This window comes from Natrix helvetica (assembly GCF_964273705.1).
Source record: "Natrix helvetica genome assembly, chromosome: 1".
Classification (NCBI taxonomy): Eukaryota; Metazoa; Chordata; class Lepidosauria; order Squamata; family Natricidae; genus Natrix; species Natrix helvetica.
This window is the reverse complement of record NC_138548.1, coordinates 239,556,677-239,570,059: the sequence shown is the minus strand read 5'-3', so window position 1 is coordinate 239,570,059 and position 13,383 is coordinate 239,556,677. Positions and strand designations below refer to the sequence as shown.

Genomic DNA, 13,383 nt, shown 5'->3' with positions numbered 1-13,383 from the left:
TTGGATTTCTTTATATTTATTTAATAGGGATTATTAAATTATTTATTTATAATCCTGGAAAGCAGCACAACAGTAGGATCCTCATCCTATTTACAGAGAAATAAATGCCAACTGGCCTGGAATCCCTTCCCAGTTTAGCAAAACTATAGTGCCAATGTCACTTCAGAGGAAGTCACTTGTTTTAGTAGGTTTAGGATCAGTTTGAAGTCAAAATTAAGTCTAAAGTGCATTGAAACCTAGTATGTTTTCCTCAGGCTTTGCTGGTTTGTGAAGGTGACAATCTCCCCACGATGGGGAGACAGCAAATCCTGTTGCTTTCAGTGGGTTTTCTCCATATAGGAAGGCTGTAGGATCAAATACTGTTCAGGCAGACTTCTACAAAAGCCAATCCTTTAACTTTGAAAAGAATAGATTTCTGGGCCTGGTGCACAGAACTGCTCCTCTTGGTAAATTTTTGGCAGGGACACTGATCCAGGAGAGGACTTCCTCCACTGTTTGAGGTGTGTGTTTATTATCATTTTGTTTGTTTGTTTGTTTGTTGCAAAGTGCATGGGGAGACAGGTGAAAGTTGAGGTGCAGGACGCAACAGTAGTTCCAGATTTATTTTGTTGTGAATTGGAGCCAGGAAAGAAGCTGTTTAGGGGTGTTTGTTCTTTCAGGTGATGTTTGGTTGTGAATGCGCCAGGTCTCTGCAAAAGCAGCACTTGCCCTGCAGTGGCGAATGGATGGAAGGGTAATTAATGCAAAGTGACTGATTGCTCTTGAAGAAGGCCGGTCCAGCAAAGGGGATTGTCCCTGGTCACTGAAGCGTCTTGTGATTGACAGTCTCTTTTCCATCTCTCAGCCTAGGGCAAAGTACCCCAGTGCTGCATATTATCACTGGTTTAAGTCCAGAACAGCAAAATCTCAGATTGTTTGAAAGCTTGCTTTTATTTTGATTTTAAGATGACTATATTCAATCTAATTATTATTGGACTGGGGAATTAAGTATTATTTTGTTTGAAAATTAAAAACAAATGCCAAGTCCCAAATTAAGAAATAGGGGTAGGGGAGAGAAAAAGAGAGAAACAAAGCATAGGCAAGTAAGGCCGAGGTGGACCTTGGGGCAGATGAATGCAGTTGAAGAGAAAGGAAATGGGGAAATTGGCCTTGGGTTGGTTTAATATATAAATAAATTAGCTTCTCACACCTCTTGTTTTTTTGTTACCCCTTTTAAAATTTGGATTAAAAAAACAATCTTGGGATATTTCCTTTTTTAAAAAAAATATGAAGATTTAAAAATTTCATTTCTCAATTTATTCTTTACATTTAAAAAAATGAAAGCAGATTTTAAATTCCATGGCTTTTGATTATGTCTTATATTTTGAAAATCAACTTCTTTTGGTTCTGCAGTCCCGTTTCTTTTGTTAAAATGTTCTTTCCTTTTTCTCTCCTTTCTTTCTTTCTATTTTCTTTTTTCTTTCTCCAGTTGTTAAAACAAATAACTTTAGACAGGAGTGGTGTATAAACCAGAGGTCTGTTGGCAAATTACCAGTAACTCATATTCTGCCTGCTCACTTACACAAAACTGGTGGTTGGGAGATTCCTTTCTTCCTTCCTTTTCTTCCTTTCCTTCCTTCCTTCACAATCATTTTGTATTCCTGAAGTGAATGGTGCCACGGGGAGGGAGGGAGCCAGGGAAACTCCATCAAGCTTTTTGATAGGCCGAGGGACATTGTCAGCAAAGGTTAGAGCTTCTCCCTTTCCACTATTTTTTAAAATCTGTCCATGGGTAACAAATGTTTTTAATTTAACCGAAGCAGAGCATCAGTATCTCTATGGCTTCCTCTGTAAGAGACAGAAGATAATGCAGTTAGAAATAAATATTTAGAGTCGCATTCATCTCCTGACTCAACTCTACCTTCCGGTGTGTGTATATGGGTATGTTTGTGCACAAACTATTTGTTCACCACCGCCCCCTTAAAGCCACGCTTGTTTGGGGGTGTGCAGTATTTAAAGGGCGGGTGGGTGAAGTTAAAAGTATCCAGGTTGAGGAAAAAGCACTGAGAGAATTGGGATTCCAGGTCACAAAAGCTGTTCTAAGCTTTTCTTGGGGGATAACCATGCTCTGTCCTACTACTACACTGTGCAAATCAGCTTGCATTTGGTGGGTGGGTGTTTACTCAGAAGTAAGGCTTGCATAAGTTTGGCTTGCAATGTAGTCTGGCTTAGGCCTGGATTCCTGGTGCTAGTCTGAGTTTTGCTTACCTCAGAAGGATAAAGATCAAGAGGATTTGGTTCGCCTCCTATGGCTAGATTGAAAAGCCAAGCTCCCCCCCCCTCCTCAGCCCTTCTCGCTAGAACCAAGGCTCAGTCAGCAAAATCCCGTGTCTTTCAGAAAGTGTGCGAGGGGGGGGCTCTCTGGGCTCTTGAGGAACAAGGCTAGAACCGGCTAAAGCGAAGAGCAGGCAGCCTATTTAAACAGCACTCTGGAAATGTTAACGTGGATCTGCAATGGGTTATGGAGTCATGTGAAGCACATTTCCCTGAAAGGCGAAGCTGCCTTTCAGTTCTGTTTGCATCCACCTGACTGACTTTCTAGGCAACACCTATTTGCAAGATTTGGGTTTGATGTGCAAGCCATGTTATCCCCCCCCCCCCAAAGGAATGATTGAAGGCTTCCAAACCCTATCAGTGCCCTGGAGTATCATTTCATCCTCAATCTGCAATTTAATAGGACAATGTGTAACTGCACTGGATTTAGTCATCCCTCCACTGTCCCCTTCTCTAGCAACTATTCTACAAGAGATGGTCTTTCTGAACAAGAATTCGCCTGAGCTCTCTTTAAAGAGTATTATTAACTTTCCACGTTATTCAGGATTAGGTTCACGATATATTTTTCTATTTTGATAAATATTTACTCAGCGACCAATTTATATCTTCCATGTTGTAACTAAAAGTACAGGGAATGACTTGACTCCAGCTTTTAAGCAAGGTGGCCAGGATGAAAATAACAGAATCTCTTCTTAATTTTGCTCCAAGTAGCCAACATGGAAACAATCTTTTCATGTCTAAATAAATATGCAATCATTTTAAATTCTCAGACCTCAGCTAACCTTCACACTCTAGGGAAGTGTGTTAAAATATTGCAATTTAATATTCTTCCATCTGGAAAAATGGGGGGGGGGGGAGGCGGCAGCAGCAGCAGCAGCCAGGGCGGGAGTTTCCTCCCCGTATGTTAAATAAAATTATGGATTAACACAGCACGCTAAATAATTGCCTAATAAGGGCTAGGAAATGCAAATCTTTACATTTGGGTAATTGTATGCTGGACGCCTCGCTTAATGCAATCGTTTGGGTCGGGTTCATTGTTCCATGTGCTGTTTGGTCAAGGAGTAAATTAGAAACAATTTCTTGGCTTGGAAGAGTTACTCTTCATTTTTGTAGCATGTAAAACGTTCCCTGGAAATTGGGAGGAGGCGGCCAAGACGTGGGAAATCCATCCAGTTCATAGTCTGGAGAAATTTCCAAAGCGATCTCAAGTGTTCTGCCTAGTCCTATTCTAAATGTGTACATACTTGTGCTGAAAGGAGCTCTGCGTGACCGCTAAAGAAGCGCGGCTTGCGGCCATGCCTGCAGGCGGTTGCCGAGTCCGGCTGAGAAGGGATCAGCCCAGATCTATTCTCCCTTTCCTCGTTCCACCCAAGCAACAAGAAATCGGTCAAAGCGAGGGACGGTCTCGCGATCCCTTGCTTGCCATTCTCCCCACCCCGCTCACCCGATCCCTTTTCCTAATGAGGGGAAGGGAACCAAGCACGTGCTACGCCTTTGCTGCCAACAGCTCCGTGCAAACACGTCCTGTTTCCGACGACTACTGAAAAGACAACTCCTGGCCGATACAAAAGGTGGAGAAAACCAGGGAAAAACGTCTCTCTCCTTCCCACTCACACACACATACACACACACCGAGTCCTATTTTAGCCAGATCCATTTCGGTCTTCAAAATGCTTCGTACAGGAGCGAAGCTGCAGGGTGGGAATGGAGTGGAGCAGAGAAAAAGGAGAGCGAAGAGGAGCGCTCTTCTCATGGGGTAGCGTAAGCTTCGCCAGGCTTCGAACCCCGCAAAGCGTGACCCACTTTCCTCGCTGCCCTCGATCTCCCCGCACTGGTTTCCTGGGAAGGGTGGTTTTTGTTTTGTTCCGTAACAGGACTTTGGCGGCCTTTACCCTCTAGGGGATCGGGGAGGTCTGCTCGCTCGCCAGCGGGCCTAGCGGTGACCGGGCTTCCCTTGGCCGACTTCTTCCGCCAGATCTCCTTGCCTCATTCCACGGGCCGATTAAAGGGAAAATGCTGTCCCTTTTTTTTTCGTGGCAAGAAAGGGGAGGGGGGAACTCCCAAGTTAAGGGGCGCTTTGTGAGCTCCCCGATAGCAGGAAAATATCTAATGCTGCTGTTGCGGTTAAAAAGATAAATCTCGCCTTTGGAACAGGGTGGGGACGGTTTTTCAAAGAAAACACACCTTTAGTCTCAGACAAGCACTTTTGACTGACTGCTCCAGCTCAGAAAATCTTTCTCTTCCCCCTGCAGCTCCGAAACACTCCCCTCCTAATCCGCCATTAAGGGTCGCCTCAGCCCCCTCATATCATTTTCCAGGAAGGGAGACTATAACTCGCCAGATCGGCTTTGGGGGATATTCCCATTGTCCACCCCGACAGAAAGTGGAGCTGCTGACTGTACTTTCTTATCCTAGTTCCTTCCCCTTCCCTCAGAAAGTCCCCTTACTAACTTTCCACAGAATAAATACCCAAACCGTGTAGCCAGGAGCCAATTCTTTTGATTCTCGACACTCTTTTGTGGGTTATTGGGAAGTTCTACCAACTCCAGCAAAGGTTAAATTAAAAGCGTGGGGGTCTCCTCCCTTGATCTCCTCGAAGATCAGTGTTCCCACTCCAAAAGCCATCCTGTAGTCTAAATTGTTCAATTGTCATTACTACTCTCATCTTATACACTACTACTACTATTTTCATCATCTTCATCTTGCAAAGAAGGGCTGCAGTTTTTCATTGCCTGAAAAAGGTTGTTTCTCTGGCATTCCAAATTGACCTCCATGTGGGATGCCAACAGGATAGACCATTTTATTTAATCTTGTTTCCACCCTATTATTCCCTCAAAGGAAAGCCAGCAAGAGCATTCAATGGGCTTCTGTTCCCAGTGGCTTTTTCTCCACATTTCCTAAGTCCAGTATTAGCCCCAAAGAGAAAATGTGAACCTTTTTATAATTCTCTAAATTCCATAATAGGAATTTTATAATCAATAATAATCAAATAATAATAGGGTGTGATCAATTTTAATAATATAATTATAGGAAGATGAAACCTGAAAAAGTTAGCTACTGCACGATGGAGGTTTTAGCAGCAACAAAGAGATGATTAAAGCAGATTTTTGTATATCTTGATCTAGACAGTCCAATCAAAGTAATAAAGGAGGAAAGATGTGAGAACAGGGATAGGATAACCATTTTTTCTGCTCGATCTACTGGTATTTAAGAGCAAGGTATTTAATTGGTTAAATTCCTATTTCTCCATCTCCCAAGACAGGCATTTTTTTTGCAGAGAAGGATTTAGAAGGAAGCAAGATGCTTTCTATCTTGGTCAGGGAAGCGATACTCACCCAGATTCTTTATGTACAAGGAGTAACTGACGAATTTGTTAATCATAGAAATCTAAACAGATAAAAGTTTATACTGACAAGCTAATATTACAAGGAATTTTACTATACATTTTACACAGCAAAGAGTGATTTTTCAGCAAGAAACGCTGCTTTTATTCAGATAATGACCTCTGATAATTACCAAGGATTTTTTGCACGTATCTTATGAACATATGATATTTATGTCACCAATCTTCACTACAATTTCCACTGTGATTTCTCCGTTTAAAACATGCGCATTTATTAGTCACAAACCTAGCAGAGTTTATTAATCACACTCAGACTTTCACGCATGTTAGTGCACACACACACTTGATGTGGGGGGATGTAACCAGTGAAATCTAATTTATATTTTCTCTGCCCCTGCCTTTCTCCCCCAAAACAATATCTTTTAAAAGTATCCAAGAGCTTTCAGCCCACTAAACCTTTAGTTAAAGCCCTGTTAAATGCAGAATTGTAATTTGTAGTTAAATATATCCCAGTGTGTTCACACACTGAAATTATAATTGAATGTGTTTGTTGTGTAAGGTTATCAAGGAACTAGCCCATCTGGGTTAAATTAAAGCAAGCTTAATAAACGGTGCCAGGCCTAGCCAAATCTCTTTCACTCTTTCTTTTCATTCTGCAGATTGGATGAAGGCAGAACGTTCATATTCCAGGCCTGGACTTTTTCTGCAGATTGGAAGTAAACTAGTATTTGGAGCAATCATTGTAAGAAGGGAATTATGAACATTATTTTCAATAATGAAATAAGCCCCTTTTCTCAGTATTTTGGAGAGCAAGGAAGAACGTCTAAACCTTTTCATGAGGTGCACTTCTACAGATGAAATACTTTCACACACACACACACAAACTTTTGCCTGGGCCCTTCACCTGCAACTATAGAAATGTTCATACTCAGATCACACTTGTCATATACCATCCTCTTTATAGCCAAAAGACGACAAAATCCAAATAAGATTTAGGAATGGGGTATGGTGTGTATGTATGTGTATGTGTGTACATGTGTAGGGGATAAGGTTGTGTGTGTGTGTGTGTGTGTGTGTGTGTGAATGAGGCAGTTTTCCCGCAAACATGTTGTGACATGTCAAAAGGGTGCCTGTTTTGATAAACACATAATTAGTGCCAGAATGTGTGTGTGCAGCTGGTAGAAAGGCATAACTTAGATAATAGCCAAGGCAGCACATATCCAGTCCAGGAGTGGATTTACAAAACGGGACTTTTAAAAGGATCATTAAAGCCTCTTTCGCTGAATTGGGGGTGACCTACTTTGGGTGATGGGGGGAGAAGCATAGAGGAAAACATGCAGCATATGTGAGTGCATCCACACACACAGAGAGAGATCCAAATGTGAAATAAGTAAGTGTAGAAATACATGGGGAAATGTGGGTGTTTGTGCAAGGGAGAAATGAAGAGAGGGAGAAATGCTTGATTTCAGGAAGTGCTGCTGGGAAGAAAAACCAGCCTTTTTTCTTCCTCTGTCTTGTTCCCTTTGGGGCTAAATGGGAAGGGGGGAGGGGAAGGTGGCTGTTGGTGCTTAACTACTTTTATTGTTGTGTAAAGTGAAGGCCCTGAGGTGAAAGAGTGTGTGTATGAGAGAGAGAGAGAGAGAGAAGAAAGAAGAAGGAAGGAAGGAAGGAAGGAAGGAAGGAAGGAAGGAAGGAAGGAAGGAAAGGAAGGAAGGAAGGAAGGAAGAAAGAAAGAAAAAAAGAAAGAAAGAAAGAAAGAAGAAAGAAAGAAAGAAAGAAAGAAAGAAAGAAAGAAAGAAAGAAAGAAAGAAAGAAAGAAAGAAAGAAAAGCAAGGGGGAATTCCCCAGGCCAGCCTCTTTGCTTCTGTGTAGCAGGCAAAACTCCCACTCCTGGTTTTGTGAAGGATCCGGAGGTTTTCCAAATCCATCCTTCCAGTCCAACAGTCCTTCAACTGAAGTCCCAGACCACAAAAGAGTGAAGCAAACTTTTGAGCTTCCTAGAACTCTCCATCCCTTTGCAAAAGGGGATCCTTTGCTTCATCTGCATCCTTTTCCAGAGTCCAAAGTCACCAAGTGGAAAAGACTGCTGAGTGAAGTTCCTAAGAGAATGGCCCTCATCCACAGCTCTGAAGGAGGACCGTCAACCATGTTCCTTGTTTAGATCCAATTCTCCTCTCTGCTCCCCGCTAGGCTCTTTAAGGAACAAGGCCAGGAACAAGGCCAACTAATGGGTTCTAACAGATTCTAATAGGATAAGATTCAAGGAAAGGAGACTTCAGGACAGGATATCGCGTCTTTTTTCTCCTCCCCACGCATCTCCAAAATGGCAGCATTGGAAACTGTGTAGGCTCAGCTTGACTTGGGGAGATCATCTCTTATGAGGAGGGTCTTAGGAGGAGGGCCAACACACCTAAAGGAGAATCTGTCCCTCATGGCCCAGAGAAAACAGTAAGAAGTTGGCCAAGAGTTTGGACTAGGGCTATTACTTCTGACAAGAGACCTTGGCTTTTTCCTCCCTCATCCAATCTTTTCAACCTGAACAACTTTTAGCTGGCTTAACTTCAGGGCCTCAAAATGGGAAAGGACCTGAGGGGGTTGCAACCAATTGCTGGTGAAAGGCAAAAAGTTCACAGAATGCAGCCCTGGGGTGGTGCACATTAACGCTTCTCAATTTCTGGGTTTTCCCAATTTTCTTTCTCTAAAAGATCCAGGATTGGGGGAAAAGAGAGCAGGCATTTGTTTGGACCAAGACATTTTTGAGGGCCTCTCCTCCTCCAGCTGATGAAATATCGGTGCAGCTCTGACTCACCATTCATACACCATTGTTATACTAGCCATGACATTGCATCATGTAAATCTCAATGGTGGGGGAGGGGGAGAAAAAGGATTTTAATTTTGCATTTCCCTACTTCCAAAAGATCAAGACCAGTTTTGCAAATGACTCCCCCCCCATTCTTTGTCCCCCCTCTCCCCCCCTACCCCCAGAGGGAGGAGGAAAGATATCCATAATTTCTGCCTTGGCCCCCTCCCTCTTTTAAACCTCAGGTAATAAATGAATGAAATATTGCCTGTAATTAACCCAAGAGAGTCAGGTTCCATCCAATGCTCAGGACAGAGAGCGATTATGATTTTTTTTTTAAAAAAAAACTTCCCTCTTTTCATAAGATGCAGAACAGAATTACGTTTTACATCCTCCTTTTGAAGAACACAGTAATGGAACTTGGAGAAAGAAGCCGGAGCAAGGGGAGTATAAGAATCAGAGAAAGAAGAGAGGCACGATTTGATCCTTCCTTTAGGAATAGAAGGCTCCTTTTTGCTTTAAGTTTCTTAATTTAATGGAACTTCCTCCCTTTGCTCCCCCCCCCAAAAGAACTTCGAGTTTCTTGAGGCAAAGGGGCGGAAGGGGGGGGGATCAATCCCCGTTCTCGCCGGGCCCAAAAAGAGCAAGAAAAGGCAGGCAAATTCGTCAGTTCCAGGCTGGCTTTTGTGCTTTCGCTTTGGCCTCAGCAGACAAAACAAATCCCCGCCTCTGTCTTCGCGAGGGAGTTCCTGCGGTCAAAGAACCAACCCCACCGACTGCGACTCCCGCTCCACGCGAGGTGGAAGGAGCCTCTCTCCCACGCCCCGCCAGAAACCCCCCTCTCCACGTTCCGCTTGGGCCTTGCACCCAGCACTTTAAAACTAAACGGGCGCCTCCGTTGGACTGGCCTGAAGTGAAAGTAAGCCCGGCTGCCTTCGCTTCCCCTTGGGCGCAAAGGCGGCGGAATGAAGCCCGCCTGAACTCCCGGGGCGGCCAGAGAGCCCTTGCAAGCCGGAGAGAGGAAGTCGCCTGCAGAGAGATCCGGAGGAGCACATTCTCCGCCAGCCATCTTCCTTTTGCCTTCTTCCACGCCCTCCTTTATCCGCTTAATCCTCCGGGAAGGAAACCCGCCTTTCTCTTCAGCTTCTCGGGCTCGAGGCGTCCAAGGAGCAAAAGGTCCGCGGGTAGGTCGGGGAGAAGAGGAGCGAGAGCGGGCAGGCCTGCAAGCGGTGTGAGTGTGTGTGTGTGTGTGAGAGAGAGAGAGAGAACTTGCCCAGCGCAACGTTCCTGAATGGTAAGAGCCGGGCGACTGTCTCTCCAGCGCAGAGGGATCCCTTCCCTCAATCCTAACTCACCGGCAGGCCTTTCCTCCCATTTTAAAGACGCAAAAACCAGAGAACGATCTCCTGATCACCCTTGAGGATCACATTGTTATCAATGCATGGAAGGGGGTGGTGGAGGTGGGAGGCAGGAGGAGACACGAAGCCTTTCCTTGCCACGATTTCTTGAAAGAAAAGTAAAGGGACCCCCGGAAACCCTAAGAAAGGAAAAGCAGCAAGGCAAAGAGAGAGAGAGAGAGAGAGAGATCCTTCCTGGGTTCCCCCATATTTTCTCGGAGCCTAAGGCTCTCGGGAAGGTTTGGGCAAACGCGCGGGCCAGAAAGCAGTAGAACAAGGGAGGGAGGGAGGGAGGGAAGGCGGCCTTCGGATCATTAGACCGACCCAGAGATCCGGGCAGGAGTGGTCCGCGAAAGACGGACCTTGCGAGCTGCTCTAAGGAGGACTCTGGGCCAGACGCTTCTCTCTTCCCGGCCGCCGCACCTAAAGATCGAGACGAGCCAGGCCTGCGTCTTTCGCTACCCCCTTTTTTGTTAACGGAAAGTCAATGCCTTTAATTAAAAATCGTTAAATAAATCCATCTCTTTACTAGCACAAATATACTTTCTGTACCGAGTTTGCAAAAGGTATCGACAGAAACTCGAGCGGCAGGGTCCGGACACAGAAGGAGGGGGGGGGGAGAGAAACAATGCTTTTTAATCACATCTATATATTAGATTCTTTAAAAAGGAAACTATTCCCGTTTATCTAGCATTTAAGGCTGTCTCCTTTTAAAATATTTTTCCCTTGTATATTTTGTGTTTTTACTGGGCAGTCTTAATGAATATTTACTCAAAAAACAAAATTTACTGTCTAATAAGGCGTAGAGCAGGATCAGTGTGCTATGACTTGTAGTATAAAGCTGCTCACTTACACAGGAGTAAATGCATTCACTCATGAGTAATCAAAATTCACAACTGTACATTGCTTTTCTTTCCAAAGGAAAACAAAGCAGTGATATTTAAATTAAGCTGATGAGAGTGGGAGTTGGTTTTAAAATCCAGCTTGGAAATAATATAGCATTTGTGATTCTAAATAAACCTAGAAATGGGTTTGAAAAGATTTTTTCAGGCAGCTTAAGAGGACAGTTTTAATTATGTAAAGAAGAAAGTTAGCTGTGGATGACTTTTGGTTTGATACAAAAGCAAGCTTTAAATATATTTTCTATAAGTGGCAGTGTGGCAAATTCTATTGCACTTAAGCTGTAATTTTTGTGATTTTTTTTTTGAAAAAGGAAGTAGTGTACATCAAATTTCATTTGAGCAATTTGAGGTTTCCAGGATAAGAGGCTTTGAAAAGTAGAAAAACATGAACTCTTACATTTGTAATTCACTTTAAAAAAATAAATAAATTCCAATGCTCTCTATCAGGAGCCTGAAAGTTTTTTTATTTCAGAATTGTAACAAAAAGGGTAATATATTTATTTGAAAAGGACTTTGGCTTGATAGAAGCCTGCAACCAAATTTTATGACAAAATTTAAGACAAATGAGATTATATCCATTAGGAAAAGATCTATGAAGCTTCCTTACTTCTTTTACAATTGCTTAAAGAGAAAAGTAATAGTATATAAATTCTTCCTTCTCCTTAATAAGTACAGTGGTATCACTTGAAAGAAATAAATTTAGTTTTCTTCAAGTAGTACATTTTCAGTTAAAGTAAAAATGGAACCTTGGAATAAATACAGAACAAATTGTACTTAAGAGGACTCTACTATAGTTACTCTTTTGTTTTCTTTATAAAACATTTTTCTTTTGGAAAGAGGAATTTAGCTAAGGATGTGAGTTTTCAAAGACAACCTTATAATAAATTACATGAAAGGAGATAAATGAAAAATCGCCTTAAGAATGGCCTTGCTGTAATAAAAACAAGCCTTCAAAGTGGGGGGGAAATGAAAAGGCGACATTTTTTCCCCACTTCAGAATTAAATCGGCGGAAACGGCACTTCTTAATAAAAAGGAATATCAAGAAAGACAATACGTCAAAAGAAAAAAGGAAAAGAAGAGCAATTCACGCATGCAAACGGCAGACACGGACGCCGCAATTACTTACAGATCGCTGCTTTCCTGGGTCAACGTTCCGTTTAACACGCCGCGGACACCAAACAATCCAAAGGCCGACCTCACGGCAAAAAAGTAAGGGCACCCAAACAGGAAGGGCACCCAACCCGAGCCATGGGTATAAAATATATTTAAAAAGCAGTCTTAAGATATGGGTGGAAGAAACACGCGCGCGCTTCCTAATATATCAGAAATGGGCTTTTCTTCCCTTGGGCTCTCCTTTCCCGGAGCTTCTCTTGGCCTTCTCTGCCTCTGGAAAGCGGAAATCGAGGACGGCTTTTTGCATGTGTGCGCCGAGATCCCAGCTCCCCCATCCCTCCTCCTCCTCCTCGCCTCCTCCTCCACCCCCGACCGCCGGGGTGTTTGAGAATCTGGTTTTACGACGACGGCCCCGGTTCTGCCGCTGTCTTATGAATTTCGTCTTTGGTTGGTAGTCTTTTGCTCCAACTCCAAGCCCCCCCCCCTACCTGCCCATGTGGAGTAAATCCATTCAATTAGGGCACCAAGACGGGGCTGGAGGCTCTATAATCACAAATTTATGGCCGGATGACGTGCCTTCTCTCTCTCTCTCCCTCTCCCACAATGGAGACCAGTGACATTAAACAGAAAATTGATGAGAGAGAAGCGAAATCTAATCTCTTCTTCCCACTTCTTCCACGCCGCTCCTGCTGCCGGCTTGCCTCCCCCCCCCCTTGTTTGCAGAGGGAAAGGAGGGGTGCTGCTGCCGGGGATGGGGAGAAAGGCTTTCCGCTCGCTCTCGGGGACGAGAAGGGGAGCCGGGATAGTTTGAGGCTTCCTTCCGACCCCCGGCATTTCTCCCTCGCCTGTCCGCGATCTCTCTACTGCACAACCCAGGCGAGCGCTGGGCGATGTGGATCACCCGAGTTCCAATATTCTAGCATCCCCCCCACCTCCGCAGCCCCCCTCGAGTCGAGGTCAGCGGGGGCTCCGAGGACTTACCCGATCGGGCTTTTTAGTGCGGAGTTGCATTTTCCTTCCCGGGCAAGGGATCAGAGGGGGGATCGGGGTCTCCCGTTTTCTCCCAAGTCCCGGGTGTCCGCTGCTAGGCCACGCTTTGAAGGGAGCCGAAAGGAAAAGGAAGCCTCCCAGGGCAAAGAGGGGGATTCGGGATCTGCATTTCAGCCCGGCTGCATTCCGCCGCCTTGGGGAAGAAAGGAGCTCCTTCGGCGTTCAACCCGCACGCCCGGCACAGCGAGAGGGGGAAGGGGGCGGGCGGGGAGCCCTGGCAAGGATCGCCTTGGAATCCAGACAAAGTAACGTCCCTGTTGCAGCTGCGAACGGCGCGTGGGGAGGGGGAGGAAATCCCGGCTCCTCCGCGTTCCAAACAAGAGGAGGAAACCGAGGCTCGGCGGTGCCCGGACCGCTTCCCCAAAGTGGGGCCGCGTTCTACTGCCGCGCCGCCTTCCGATGCAGAAGCCCTCCAGTCGGGAGCTCCTCTCCGTTCCCGCAATATAAACCACCTACGGCGGCTG

General features: G+C 44.7%; 1 protein-coding gene across 3 annotated transcripts in view; it reads right to left on the bottom strand.

The window, feature by feature from the left end:
* The window catches only part of BAHCC1 (BAH domain and coiled-coil containing 1), a 133,552-nt gene extending 120,377 nt beyond the window's left edge, over positions 1–13,175 (bottom strand). For 2 of the 3 annotated variants that reach the window (XM_081934630.1, XM_081934629.1), the window contains exon 1: positions 12,851–13,175. The gene's annotated coding sequence lies outside the window, so the exon portion shown is untranslated. Of the gene's footprint in view, positions 1–11,882; positions 12,168–12,850 lie in introns of those variants that run through there. The other variant, XM_081934628.1, reaches the window with a different exon arrangement.
* Positions 13,176–13,383: the final 208 nt, after the last annotated feature.